We start from the raw sequence: 16,616 nt of genomic DNA on the forward strand, positions 1-16,616 counted from the left end.
AACGGACTAAAAATTACAAGTCAACTATGCACATAAATATAATATAATATTTAAATAATTCTTAAAATTATTTATATATTATATATTATATTTAAAACCGTCGGCAGAATGCAAACAAGCTCATGTGAGCTGGAAAAAGTGGTCATGCGATCGCATGGCCTGAAAGCCTAAACTCCATGCGATCGCATGGTGAACAGTGACAGGTGACATCCTATAAATTTAGCAGTTTTGGTTGATCTTTTACACAATATCCATCCTATCTCTCTATCTCACTCACGTATATATATATATATATATATATATATATATATATATATATATATATATATATATATATATATATATATATATATATATATATATATATTATAATTTTAATTTTAATTTTAAATTCTAATAATAAGGGTATGTTAGCGAATGTTGTAAGGGTGTAAGTCGAAATTCTGTCCGTGTAACGCTACGCTATTTTTAATCATTGTAAGTTATGTTCAACCTTTTTAAATTAATGTCTCGTAGCTAAGTTATTATTATGCTTATTTAAGCCGAAGTAATCGTGATGTTGGGCTAAATATTAAAATTGGGTAATTGGGCTTTGGACCATAATTGGGGTTTGGACAAAAGAACGACACTTGTGAAAATTAGACTATGGGCTATTAATGGGCTTTATATTTATTTAATTAAATGATAGTTTGTTAATTTAATATAAAGATTTACAATTGGACGTACCTATAAATAACCATATACACTCGATCGGACACGATGGGCGGGATATTTATATGTACGAATAATCGTTCATTTAACCGGATACGGGAATGGATTAATAGTTAATGGAATTAATAAAACAAGAGTGAAATTATGTACAAGGACACTTGGCGTAATTGTTAACAAAGTATTAAAACCTTGGATTACACGCAGTCGATATCCTGGTGTAATTATTAAACAAAGTATTAAGACCTTGTTACAGTTTAAGTCCCCAATTAGTTGGAATATTTGACTTCGGATATAAGGATAATTTGACGAGGACACTCGCACTTTATATTTATGACTGATGGACTGTTATGGACAAAAACCAGACAGACATATTAAATAATCCAGGACAAAGGACAATTAACCCATGGGAATAAACTAAAATCAACACGTCAAACATCATGATTACGGAAGTTTAAATAAGCATAATTCTTTTATTTCATATTTAATTGCACTTTTATTTATTGTCATTTTATTTAATTGCACTTTTATTTATCGTTCTCTTTAATTATCGCAATTTTATTTTATCGCACTTTTATTTATCGCAATTTCATTATCGTTATTTACTTTACACTTTAAATTAAGTTATATTTATTTTTAATATTTTACATTAGGTTTTAACTGCGACTAAAGTTTTAAAATCGACAAACCGGTCATTAAACGGTAAAAACCCCCTTTTATAATAATAATACTACTTATATATATTTTTGTATTTTTACAATTATAAGTTAAAAATATAGCGTTAAGCTAGTTTAAGTCTCCCTGTGGAACGAACCGGACTTACTAAAAACTACACTACTGTACGATTAGGTACACTGCCTATAAGTGTTGTTGCAAGGTTTAGGTATATCCACTCTATAAATAAATAAATTACTTGTGTAAAATTATATCGTATTTAATAGTATTTTGTAGCAAATATATAACTATTTTATACACCACCTCGCACACATCAATTGTGGTCAGAACAAAGCTAGATTGGTAGCTTAAAGGTTTAGATATGAAGAAGGTTTGGATTATGGTGAGACATATACACCAGTGGCTAGGATGAAAGCTATCAGATTATTCTTAGCATATGCTGCTAAGATGAACTTTAGGGTATGGATGTTAAATCTGCATTTCTAAATGAGAAGCTGCAAGAGGAAGTCTATGTCAAGCAGCCACCTAGTTTTGTAAGCAGTAAATATCCAGACCATGTCTACAAGCTAGACAAAGCTTTATATGGCCTGAAACAGGCACCAAGAGCATGGTATGAGACACTTCATGTGTATCTCACTGGTTTAGGTTTTAAAGTTGGAACAATTGATACCACTCTATTCTCAAAGGAGATAGATGGTGATCTTTTGCTGGTACAGATATATGTGGATGATATTATTTATGGTTCTAAAAATGAAAAACATTGTCAAAGGTTTTCAAAACTTATGTCAAAGACATATGAAATGAGTTTACAAAGAGATTTGCAATACTTTTTAGGATTGCAAATTAAACAACTTGATGATGGGATCTGTATAAGTCAAGATAAATATATCAATGATATGTTAAAGAAATTTGGTCTGCCTTGTTTAAAAGACATGGGGACTCCAATGGCAGCATCCATCAAAATAGATGCTGATCCCAATGGTAAACCAGTCAATATCACTGAATATAGATGTATGATTGGGTCCCTACTTTATCTCACAGCCAGCAGACCAGATATTATGTTTGCCACATGTCCCTGTGCCAGATATCAAGCTGATCCTAAAGAGTTACATTTGCTGGCAGTAAAAATGATATTTAGGTATCTGAAAGGTACTGCCAAACGTGGTCTTTGGTATCCCAAAGACCAAAATTTTGAACTAATTGGGTATTCAGATGCTGATTTTGCAGAATGTAAAATAGACAGGAAAAGTACTACTGGTGGTTGCCAGTTACTGGGTAGTAGGCTAGTCAGCTGGACAAGCAAAAAGCAAAATACTGTGTCCACATCTACTGCTGAAGTAGAAATTGTTTCTGCTGGTAGTTGTACTGCTCAAGTACTATGGATGCAAAGCCAGCTAAAGGACTATGGTGTTCATGTTACAAAAACTCCAATCTACTGTGACAACACCAATGCAATTGCCATTACCAACAATCCTGTGATGCATTCAAGGACAAAGCACATTGATGTTCGATATCATTTCATAAGGGATCATGTTCAAAAAGGAGATGTGAAGCTTCACTTCATTTCAACAGACCAGCAGTTAGCAGATCTTTTCACAAAGCTCTTAGATGAGAAACGTTTTAACTACCTCATCTCTGAGCTGGGTATGCTTGAACTTTAAAATAAGACACCTTTGTTGGTGTGCTAGTTCAACAGCATATAGGACAAACCAGTATAACACAACCTTTTGTTTACTGCCTACATGTCAAACAATCATCACAACAAGGTCTTTTATAATGGTTATAACAAGATTGAAGGTACGCGCTACGCGGCTAAATATTATTGATAAAATTATTTTGTCAAAGTATTATAATGGCCAAACATACTATTAACATATAATCACGAAAATGCATACATGTACATGATGTTTCAGACATGGGTATAGACTTTCCATATCTTTATATATTCAGCCATACAGGCTATATCTAGCAGAAAAACAACAGCATATTATCTAAATACACTATGAACATTTAAATAGATACATTAGACTCGAATTCGTGTTATGTAAATTAGCCAATGACTGTTCTGTTCATCTGCATATACTTTGGGTTTGTAAGCCACTCAAGCCATCCAATGAAGCTCTTTCTTGATCGTTTTTTAAAACATTCAAAACTCTTCACCCGGAGCTCGTTTAAAGACGTCGAACCACACCATCCAGATTTGACAACTGTTACTCGATTCCCGTTTTCCCTGTTAAACCTCTCTGACAGTCGCGAACTTTCTAACCATATGTCTTCCCAAAAGTATGTGTCGAGTCCATTGCCGATGACCCTAGCTACTGATCTTGAAAAATTGACTCCCAACTCATCAATAATCTTCCGTGTTCCAGCTATAGTAACCCATGATTAAGATTACAAAGTTACCATAATGTACATGTAAAAGTGTTTCAGGAAAGACTACAAACTTAACATACATACATACATACATACATACATACATACATACATACATACATACATACATACATAAATTGGTTAGAAATTATATATCTTAAAACTTATCAGGATTACCTTGTAAGAGAAGCACTTTCCGTCATACTTCACTTTTGGATTCTTTGCCGAACTCTCGAACACGGCCTTGTTGCCTTTAACATCAACATAGCAAGCTTCATTTATTTGCTCAGCTGTAAGGGATTGCCTTGACTGTACATATGGCAAAACTAACTTAATTATAAACGCATATGGTTCATCATCTCATATCCATAATCTAAACATATTCTGTGTTGTTTCATACTATATATTTGTACTGATTATATTATGACTATATGAATAATGAAGCAAATCAATAAATGAATACTAAAAGCACAATATAAACACAATGTATATACCTCAAACAGTAGATCAATTACTCGTTTGATCTGAGCTCCAACAGGGCTCTTTCTTATATGATTTAATGTGTTGCAACCTCTCTGTGTCATTAGAAAACTTAACCGCAGGAACAGGCGTTTCGGTGATGGTGCTAGCAGGAACAACTTTAGGAGTAAAATCCGTTGTAATCTTATTGCTTTTTTTCGAATGACAAGTAACATTCTACTTGCTGCTTCTTGAACCTATTCAACTTCTCTTGCAGCGATCCCATTCGGCCTCACTTCATCACCTAATAATACATACATCAAACAATTAAATCCACCTTTTAATCAGAAAATCCTACAGCAACCTAAGCTCAAGCAATTCATATATCGGTGTGTGTACGTACATGAATACAAATTGGACACATACGAGTAAATTTATTCTATTCTTTCGGTTCATTATCAAAAAGTAAGATTATTGTAAACACATATGACGAGGTTTCATACAAAAATCAATAAAACATAATAATAATCACAGAATTTGTTCGCGTATGGTTCATTGTCATAAGCGCTTCATAGCAGAGAATAGCTAATACTGTATTCAATAATAATAAGGGTAAATAAATAGAATACGGTACCTGAATCATCTTAAGCTACATCTAAAAAGGAAACCAAACACCACAATTTAAGAAGAAAAAAAAAAACAGGATCCATTAAATTGACCCAATATAGTTTAGTCCAACTTACAATTTCCAACCATATTTTTGCCAATCAACAACTAAAAATAGAAACGCAATTAAAAAACAAATAGAAATAACACCAAATATCCAACAACTAAACAATAGATAATAGATAAGGAAGAAACAATGACATAAAAAGGTATCCGGAATCAACATTAGAGAAAGATGAACACAAATATTACCTTTATACACTTACCCAAGGCTGCGGAGCAAATTAGTACCTTCATCAGCGAAAACAGGTGAACCCGGTCATAAATGTAGTTGGAGAGCTGCAACATCATCTGACAAAATTAGCGACACAGTAAACAATTAAAAGCAGTAGCATAAACCCTAAACAAAAAGGCTCGAGGATTATTACCGTCGGAAAATAAAAAGAACAAATCTAAAATTGGATGAGAAATGGATCATAGAAATACATCTCTATAACACAAAATAACACAAATACAAATGGTACTGAAATGTTTTACATATCTTCAAAACCCACCAAAAATCATTCCTCAGTTTTTAGATACAGTAATACGCCAATTTTTAGAACAAACCTGATAAATGTAAAATACGTGCAAAATAAATAGAACTCAAACTTGTACTTAGAAAGCCTAAAATGATTACTTACTTAAACTCCGTAATTGACACTATATTTTCAAAATGTGTTGAGTATACAAGTAATTGCATTGTTAGCAACACTGAAATAATGCATCATCGAGTACTTGATACTAATGAAAACATAAACGTTACGATAATCTCATTTCATATGATTCAACGAATCTAATAAGCTAGCTTATACTTGGAAAAAATAAACAACAATGAGATTAAAGTATTATTTCAAAGCTAAATACAGCGACAATACGCAAATGTTCTAAAGCACCAACATCAAATTAAACAATTTAATTATTCAAAAATTTCGAAAGGTGGTAAGTTTTAAGTAAAGACGGTACCATTTTGCCGGATCAGAGGTAAAAATTACACCAATTGCAGAGAATTTGATAACTGCTATTCGACGACGATTACGAGTTGAAACCCTAATGCAAGACTTGTAAGCTGAATTTATAGCAAGCAGAATCAGATCTGGGCTTTCAAATTGGAAGGGTTTTATGGTTTATTGGTTTTAGAACTAACGATCTAGTATGATATATATTACCAACAGAAAATAATACCTTCCGCCAGCTGATTTTGTGATGATTAGGTAGCGGCAGCAGGGGTTGTTACCGTTTGTAGTGGGTCTGCATCTAATATTCTGTTCACAGTCAATTTCGGGTACCCTTTTTGTGACTATCCATTGTGATCACCCATATCTCGATAGAAGGTCGATACATCTAAATATTCAAATAATAAAATCATGAGATTAAAAGGATCATCACGATGCACTATGAGACCTGCGCTTTAATGAAGGCAAAAAAAATAAAATAAATAACAGACCCCAAACATAGCATGTAGTATATAAAAAAGAAAGTAGGACAAGCAAATAACAAAATCATGAGACTAAAAGGAGAACAACAAATAAAAAATGTACCATCGCAACACCTAATAACATCCTTCAGTATGTTGTAATACATTCACTTTAATATTACATCCAGTTTGCAACCATCATAACTGCAGACTGCTGATTCAGTTTACAACCATCATAATAACATCAACAATAATAATCAACATCAAATAGTTATAAACAGACAATAATTTTTGGATTTTAACAAAATCAACCTCTTAAGGTTGAAACTTAAAAGTGACTTGCTGAACAGTTAAAAAACGAAACCAACACTGACCATAAACTTAGTTATGGCACATCTAATACATTGTTCAATGTTAAAGTACTGCATAAGGGTAAAAACATGATCAAGGCTATGTGAACTCAAAACAACAAACTATTATTCTTAAGCCAAAAAAATCAATAAATCTACTAATTATGTATAACTTTTTAATAATAATCTTTCTAGATAACCCATGTACAAATACTAATCAAAAGTTGTCTCTCTTTTCCAATTCTGCTTGAAAGGAGTAGAATAACTAATACAAATATTTTGAATACGCTAACCCTTCATAGCAAGTTAGATCAGTTTGATTGTCAGCTTTAATGAGATTATAAAATTTGAGTTCATAATTAACTTGAAATTGAAATTTATCTCATTAAAAAATATCCCAATGACACAACAATGCTACAATTTAAGAAAAGATACAGACCTTGTAGTTGAGTAAAACATTGTATGCCTTCCTGAGAGAGCACTTTTGTTATCTCAAATCCCCAAAGTTTAACCTTTCATTAAAATTAAATCGACCACCTCATCGTGGGAGTAACAAAAATCAAAAACACGGCTGCCAGGTATAGACACCTCTGTAGGTTATATTCAACAATAATTATGGAGTATATCAGAAGCTACATCTGCATTAGAGTCGATGAGTATAAGATAACTGAAATAAGATGCAAAAACAATTTACATCAAAATTGGGCTTATGGCCACCACCATAATTGATGTTGAAATCTGAAGAAGAAACCAGTGCAGAAGCCGGATTTAAGTTCCGGAAATACGTTTGCTGGTGATAATTGGGTGTAGGTTTTTTGTTTGGACTCACCACTTCAAATTAACCATACACCACTAAATATGCTTTAGAAAATTGTACAGTACAACACTGTGTTACATATTTAGTGGTGTATGGATAATTTTGATGGCACCCTTTTTGTTTAGATGAAAAGAAGAAGATAGAGAAAGAATACAAGAGGGTAAGGTATAAGGTAAGGTGGGAGGAATGGCTGGCTTGTTGATAGCGTATAAAAAAAAAATTTACCCATTTTTCACGCAATCGAGTCAGATCTCTGGTTTTTTTTTTTTTTTTTTAATTAAAATCTGATGGAAAAAAAAGTCACAAATGAAGGGGAAAAAATAGGAAAGATGCCTTGAAAAATGGACAGTAACTTCTTATCCTTTCCCTAATAGTAAATGGGTAATATGTAAAATGAAGTAATAAATCGCTCACAACATTTAATTTAATTAATACCTTTTAAATACACGACATATTAAATGTAACAAAAGAATTTTTGTATTTAATACAAACTTTATTTTGTGGTCTTTAACTTCAATTTTGAATTAAAACATACTACATTTAATGCTTAATGGGAGTTGTGATGATCCGGGAATTTCCGACTAAATTTAAACTTAATCTTTATATGATTTCGACACGATAAGCAAAGTCTGTAATGTTAAGTCTCGAAAATTTTAAACTATTTATTATATCCATTTACCCTTTGGCTAAATCTCGACGATTCACGAACAATTAATTGTAAATAGATATGTGTGTACGTATATATAATTAATCATTCAAAATATAATTTGAAGTATTATAATAATAATTATTTAAAATATATCTCTATATATAAATAAAGTATATAAAAAATAATAATAATAATAATATTAAATGCCTGTAATACTCGTTTGATGTTCCGATTAACATTAAGCAAGTTGAATTCGAACTTATGTAATTTTAAAATAAAAAGATGATCTGAAAATGAGTTATATAAGTTATAGGCTTATTAAAAGTATATTTAGGATCTAATTATTTAATTTCAACACTTTTTATATTTCACCCCTAAATGAGAGAGACAATTGATGTAATTTTTACTTAATAAATTAATGATCGAATTTTATACCATAGTGATCAAAATAAATAAATATAGTTATTTTAAAAATATGGAATTTTTCTAAGAACTTTTATCCGTCATTAATTAACAACGGACTACAATATAACACTGCTTGAATCAATAATATGACAAGAAGCCCACTGCTAACTATTCCACAAATATGTTATATGTTACTTGCACGTCCCTTTTCACCTTAATAGATTTATAATATATTATTATTATTATATTATTATTAATATTAATATTTACACCCGTGAAGCTACGACTCCAATCATACAACTTCAATCATACAGCAACATGATCATCTTGATTTCACTGTTTCCTTTTTGTTTAATTCAACACATAAGCGAAACTTTTATTATTATATTGTAATTATTATTATATTATATTATATATATATTACATAAAGTTATTTATATATATATATAGATATATGTATGGAATGTAGAGAGGAAGATCACCATCATCATGCCTTTCCTTCTCTTCTTGTTCGGCAGACTTCAACCAACTCATCGCCACCAGCCACCATCGACTGTCACCACCGGAACCACCTCAACATCATCATCCTCCACCTTTCTTCTTCGTGGACCTCATAAACAACACCTCCATCATCGAAACCACATCAAACACCACTCCTTTGCCACCCAACCTTCACCCCATTTTCGTCTCTTCCTCATCTATATCCCTCCTTCTTCGGTAATGTTAGAGAACCGTTGCCACCAACCATAACCACCATCATCGCGAGCCACCCACACTACCTCCTTCCACCATTCACCACCCCACGACCACATCCATCACCACCAAAACACGTCACCCATTTGCAGCTACTAATGTTGCTTCTTTTCGCTACTCAAACCAACCACCACCATCTAATTTAAATAAACCCACCATAGTGATCTACAACCACTATGTCCGCCACCAATCACCATTTTTTTTTTCTCCATCGTAAACCCAACTCGAACAAACAACCTGCAACTCGATATTGATTCTAATCATAACCCACTTGTTGATGAAATGATTCGTTGGTAATGGAAGACGAGAAAGATAATGATAATGATGATCGAGGTTGAAGACGATGAATAGTGATTAAGTAAATATTATTACGATACTGTTATGATGTATTAAGATGATGAGGATTAAAAGACGATGATGATCGTGATTAGATTAGATGGTGATACTCAAACAGTGATGGCGATGAAGATAAATATAACAATGAAGAAAATGATGCATAAAATGATGATGGAGATCGATTGCTGTGACGATAATTAGGATGTTGATTATGATGAAGACAGTGTTAATGAAGTAGGTTAAGATAACGATGATGATGTTGATGATCCTATATAATTTAGTATGATGTTGTTAATTGAGTTTGAATACGACAGTTATATGAATTAAAAGAAAATACGTACCAAATAATTCAAGAAGAAACAGATAGAGCCGTGGATTAGGAGCGTTTCTGTAACCTGACAGGTCCTGGGTTCGAACACAGACTACGACAATATTTTTTTTATTTATCAAGAGAAGCTGTGTGTTGAAAGCATGGGTCGAAAACTTGTTTGTTGGGCCATGATTCAATTCGAATTTGGGCCGGAATAATTCAATTTCCTGGTTGGGCCGAGGAGTTGATAAAGGTTGATGAAGGTAACTGATATTAACGATGGTGGAAAAAGAAGATGAAAAAGAAAACTGATATATAATCGGGGTAAATATAAATAGATTAGGAGCTATCTTAGAATAATGCAATAGAGCAGCTGGTTAATGAATGTTTCGGGTTATCGCGAGGTTGTGGGTTCGAGCCCTGGCAGCGACGTTTTTTTTTTTAATATTAAGGTAGCCTTTCTTATTATTAGTATTATTGAATTATTGATATTATAATTATTATTATTACTACTATTATTATTATTATTATCATTTTTATAAAAATTTATAAAATTATCATTTAGATTATGATTATTATTATTATTATTATTATTATTATTATTATTATTATTATTATTATTATTATTATTATTATTATTATTATTATTATTATTATTCTTATTATTATTATTATTACTACTATGAATATAAAAGAGGTTAATTACGACTAATTTTGAATATACGAAAATGTTAGTAAAAGATGATACGGAAAAAGATTATAATTACATTAATACATGTACGATAAAAATTATGATTATGAATTAGAATTAATGAATTCATATTTATAAGTTAGGAATTAGGCACGAAGATTTTTATGACTATTGATATTATTATTATTATTAAAAAATATCGTCAGTTTTAAATTTATCATTTTTTTTAAAACCGTCATTTTTATTAAGACTATCATGATTAGTAAAATTATCCTTTCTACTAAAATTTTCATTATTAGTAAAACTACCATTTTTACTATCATTATTATTAATATTATTATTATTATTATTATTATTATTATTATTATTATTATTATTATTATTATTATTGATATAATTTTATTAAATAAATATTAATTATATAAAAATATTTAATACATATAATCTAACTATATTAATAATTCTATAATGAATATTAATTAGCTATCTAAAATATATGATATATTTAGTTTACTATTTTAATATAACAGATATATAGATATATATAACAATTGAAATAACAAATATATTACTATTTTTTAAAATAAGTAATATATTGTATAAATAATACATATATACTAAGTTGATTATTATTATATGATAAATTATATGTTTTAATATATATACAAATGATATAGGTTCGTGAATCCGAGGCCAACCCTGCATTGTTCAGATGTTCAATTTATTCATATGTATTTTTACTACAAAATACATTAGGTGAGTTTCATTTGCTCTCGTTTTAAATGCTTTGCAATATATTTTTGGGACTAAGAATACATGCGCTGCTTTTATAAATGCTTTACGAAATAGACACAAGTAATCGAAACTACATTCTATGATTGAATTATCTAATCGAATATGCCCTTTTTATAAAGTCTGGTAATCTAAGAATTAGGGAACAGACACCCTAATTGACGCGAACTCTAAAGATAGATCTATCGGGCCCAACAAGCCCCATCCAAAGTACCGGATGCTTTAGTACTTCGAAATATGTGATGCCCCGTACAAAACCATCGTGTACGAATCATCAACAATAGGATCATTACAAGGTTAAGTACTATATGCTGTAATTAAAGAAGTTGCATTCACGATAAAAAAGGTGATGTCATAACCGACATCAAATGTTTTACATTTCAAAAGCATGCTTCACTAAGTAGAAGCGAATAATAAGTGTATGTGACCACAATGGTCGTTACAAGTCATAGTTCAAAAGTACTAAAGTTTGAATGCAAGGTAAAGTAGTTCATGCGATGACAACTCTAAGCAGCGGGTGTCTACAGCACGACTAGTACACAGCGGAAGCTAACCTCAAGCACCTGAGAAAAACATGCTTAAAAACGTCAACACAAAGGTTGGTGAGCTATAGTTTAAGTATAACAGTATGTAAGGTAGGCCACGAGATTTCAGTGCTACAACGAGCGTTTCAAAATAGTATGATAAAGTATATGTTAACCGTGGGCACTTGGTAACTAACTTTACGTTTATACCCCCTGAAAGTACACTTGGCAAGTCCGTATGTCTACGAAGTATTAAACACTCGTTAAATACTAGCGCGACTAGCCCGAGTGGGGATGTCAAACCCTATGGATCCATATCTAAGATTCGCGTTCATGGTTCAAAAACCAATGATTAAACGTTACCGAGCTAAAGGGAATGTTTATGCCGTTGTATAACCCACACATATATAAGTTTAAGTACTCGTGCCTAGTATGTAAAACATAAAATCCTCATGTATTCTCAGTTCCCAAAATAAGTTAAAGTAAAAAGGGAATGCTATAACTCACAATGATATGTAGCGGTAAAGTAGTAGTCGGGAAAGGTGTGCAAGTAAACGGTCCGAGGTCCTCAACCTAAGTCAAATAGTACTAAGTCAGTAAATCGTCTTAATAGGTTTAAAAGTATGTAATTAAGGTCTTAAGGGTCATCATCAATCATCATTAAACAAAAGGCGTAAAGTAGGTTTCGTTTATGAACGTAGTTTAAAACAAAGTCTGACTTCAGTCAGTCACCACGGCCTCTACCCTTACTGAATTAAGGTGAGACCAGTGGCCATGGCTCCGTCTATGAGTCCCTTAAGTGTGGTAAAATTTACAGAAGCAAACTCGTCTTCGTTTAACCGTGGCGACGGTCTAAGTGCGAGTAGGTCAGAAATTTCTGCACAACGTTAAAGGACATAGTGACGATCGGAGGGCCATAAATTCTAAACCGTAACTCGGATTAAGATGAGTCCTATATAAAAAGTTATCTACTCAAAAAGTTCTATCTAAAAATCAAGGTTAGAACAGGCCAGGTCTACTGGTCTGTTACAGAAACATCAGATTAGTAGCTTTTGGACAGAAACAGTAAGTTTAAAAGGGTTCCGGTGGTCTTGGTGCTTGATGTTCATCATGGTTCTCATCCTTGATGCATATAGCTTCAAGTGTACAACTCATTGATGTATCTACATCATCTTAACCAAGTCTTGACCATCATAACCCAAGTGCAAGTCTAAGACACCGAAGCACAACTCACTTAAGAGTTGTATGAAGTTTGATGAACCAAAGTTACATCAAAGTCTTAGGTTTGACACTTACATGAACTATAAGACTAATAATAAGTTACAAACTTGAAAATGAACTTATGAAATCAAGATCTTAAAATGTAGAACATAGTTCTTAGTTAGATCTTGAAGATCCAAGACCCAAAAGTCTAGATCAAGCATAAGTATACAAAGTTATAATTAAAAAAGTTTCCTTTATATGTTCTTGAACTTTAAAGTTAACTTTAAGTTCAAGATTAATGAGATCAAGGTTAACTAGTAACACTTGACCAATAATAACCAACCAACATAAACTTAAAGTGAAGATAACTAAATAAACAAGTAAATAAGTTCATGGGTTGTTCATACTTTTAAAGATTCAACCAAGGTTTGATCTTTAAGTAAAGTAAACTTTAAGTTTACTTCAAGAACTACAAGAATGAGTTACAACACAAGAACTTTAATCTTTGAGACATTATATGTAGAACCTAAACTAGAGAGTTTAGTTCTTGAATGTTCTTGTTAATACAAGATAAAGAAGAATAAACTAGGTAGTTTGATTCTTGAAAACATGTAAGTAAAGAAAGAAAAACAACTAGTAAGTAAGTAACAATAATCAAGTAAACAATTACAACTAACAAAATATTATAACAATCAAAGAATGATGATGATTTAAGGGTGTTAGGATTCGGTTTTACAAAGAGAAGAGGAAGAGAAAAGTAGTTCAAGTTGCTTACAAGTTTAGAGAGAATTTGAGAGAAAAGTTACAAGTATTCTTTGTGTGTGTTTGAGAATGAGAGAGATGTGAGGTAACTAGTGAGTATGTAGTGTAAAAAAAATTTTAAAACACCACCATATGGTCACCATGGGCTTCGGAATTCAGCAGAAAAAGGGAGGGGGAGGTTTGTTCTTTAGTTACTAGCTTGTAAAGTTCATTAAAGTTGGACACAAGGTGGTATGTGCATGGGGATGATGTGTAACAAGATTCCAAGTGCCTTAAACTAGCTAGTTACCATCTAACATGATACTTACAAGTAGTGTTGGGCTAATTAGTCCACTTAAAAAGTAGGGTGGGCTTCTAAAGTCCAATAACACTAGTAAAGGCCCAAGTTCAAATAAAAGCCCAAGTATGTATGTAATTAACAAGTAAATCCAATTAAAAGCCCAAGTAACTAACTAACAACTTTAGTTAATTAAAATGATTAATAAACTTAATCATGAATGTAAATAATACTTGAAAATATTATTCGTGAAAGTTCCGGGTGTCACAAAGACGTTTCGGGCTCTTAAAAGTCAAGTACGGGCAATCAAGGCAACATGTAAATGTAATAACATACATTCGTATAATCACACGTATTAATAATAATAATAATTATTAATAAATAACGTTGGAAAAACCAGGGTCGTTACATTACCCACCTGTTAAAGAAAATTTTGTCCCGAAATTTAAGCTGAAGGTGATGGAGGAGCCGGGAAAAGGTGAGGATACTTCCGCATCATTTGATCCTCTCATTCCCAAGTAAACTCAGGTCCTCGTTTAGCATTCCATCATACTCGAACGATCGGAATCTTATTGCGTTTCAAAGTTTTAATCTCGCGATCCATAATCTCAACTGGTTCCTCCACAAAGTGGAGTTTGTCATCAATTGTAAGTTCTTCCAGTGGTATGATAAGTTTAGGTGCAGCAAGACACTTCTTCAAGTTTGACACATGGAAGGTAGGATGAACTGAGCTCAATTGTGCTGGTAGATCCAAACGGTATGCAACAGGTCCAACACGTTCCAAGATTTCAAAAGGACCAATGTATCGTGGGTTTAACTTTCCACGTTTTCCAAAACGAATCACACCTTTCCAAGGTGCAACCTTTAACATTACACGATCACCAACGTTGAATTCAAAGTCTTTACGTTTAAGATCGACATAACTCTTCTGACGATCACGGGCAGTCTTAAGTCTAGCTTGAATCTGAGCAATCTTCTCCGTGGTTTCGTGGACTACCTCGGGTCCGGTGATTTGCTTTTCGCCTACTTCGGCCCAACAAATAGGAGATCGGCACTTGCGGCCATATAGTACGCTTCGAAAGGTGCAGCATTAATGCTAGAGTGATAACTGTTGTTGTACGAGAATTCGGCGAGTGGCAAATGCCTTTCCCAGGCCTTTCCGAAATCAATGACACATGCACGCAGCATGTCTTCCAAGGTCTGAATCGTTCGCTCACTTTTCCCGTCAGTCTGTGGATGATACGCAGTACTCATGTCGAGACGAGTTCCCATGGCTTCTTGCAAAGAACGCCAAAATCTAGAGGCAAAACGGGGATCGCGATCGGAGACGATCGATATAGGTACACCATGACGAGATACAACCTCCTTGATGTATAATTGAGCAAGTCTCTCCATTGTATCCGTTTCCTTCATCGCTAGAAAGTGTGCAGATTTGGTGAGGCGGTCAACAATAACCCAAATGGTATCGTATCCGCCCACCGTCTTTGGTAGCTTGGTGATGAAATCCATTGTTATCCGTTCCCACTTCCATTATGGGATTTCTGGTTGTTGAAGTAACCCAGAAGGTCTCTGATGCTCGGCTTTAACCTTCGAGCAAGTTAAACACTTACCAACATAAGTCGCAACGTCCTTCTTGAGATTCGGCCACCAATATTGTTCTTTAAGGTCGTGGTACATTTTGCCCGCTCCAGGATGAATCGAATATCTCAATTTGTGTGCTTCATCAAGTATAAGGTTCCGTAGATCTCCATAAAGAGGTACCCAAATTCTTCCGGCATAACATCGGAGTCCAGACTCCCTAACCTCGAATCGAGAGACAAGTATGTTCAAATGTTTGTGAGATATATTCTCCTCCTTGAGAGCCTCAACTTGGGCTACTCTGATCTGGCTGTTGAGGTTCGAATGGATGGTGATGTTCAGAGCCCTAACACGAAGAGGTGCCGTTCTCTCCTTTCGGCTTAAAGCGTCAGCTACAACATTGGCCTTGTCAGGGTGATAACGGAGTTCACAATCGTAGTCGTTGAGCGTCTCGATCCATCGACGCTGTCTCATATTCAGTTGCTTCTGATCAAAGATGTGCTGGAGACTCTTGTGATCGGTGAAGATAGTGCTCTTAGTTCCATACAGATAATGTCTCTATAATTTGAGTGCAAAGACAACGGCTCCAAGTTCAAGATCATGTGTAGTGTAGTTCCGCTCGTGAATCTTCAATTGGCGGGAGGCATAGGCAATAACCTTTGATCGTTGCATCAGTACACAACCAAAACCACTCTTCGATGCATCACAATAAACAACGAAATCGTAACTGCCTTCGGGAAGCGATAGGATAGGTACAGAGGTTAACTTCTTCTTCAAAGTTTGAAATGCTGATTCGTGTGCGGGTTCCCAAATGAACTTCTTGCCCTTGTGA

The 16,616-nt window shown here is 33.3% G+C and overlaps 1 pseudogene; it reads right to left on the reverse strand.

Annotated features, from left to right (window-relative positions):
• Nucleotides 1-3,236: 3,236 nt before the first annotated feature.
• LOC139864019 (uncharacterized) overlaps nucleotides 3,237-16,616 on the reverse strand; it is a 38,240-nt pseudogene continuing 24,860 nt past the window's right edge.

Source organism: Rutidosis leptorrhynchoides, chromosome 8 (assembly GCF_046630445.1).
Source record: "Rutidosis leptorrhynchoides isolate AG116_Rl617_1_P2 chromosome 8, CSIRO_AGI_Rlap_v1, whole genome shotgun sequence".
Lineage (NCBI taxonomy): Eukaryota > Viridiplantae > Streptophyta > Magnoliopsida > Asterales > Asteraceae > Rutidosis > Rutidosis leptorrhynchoides.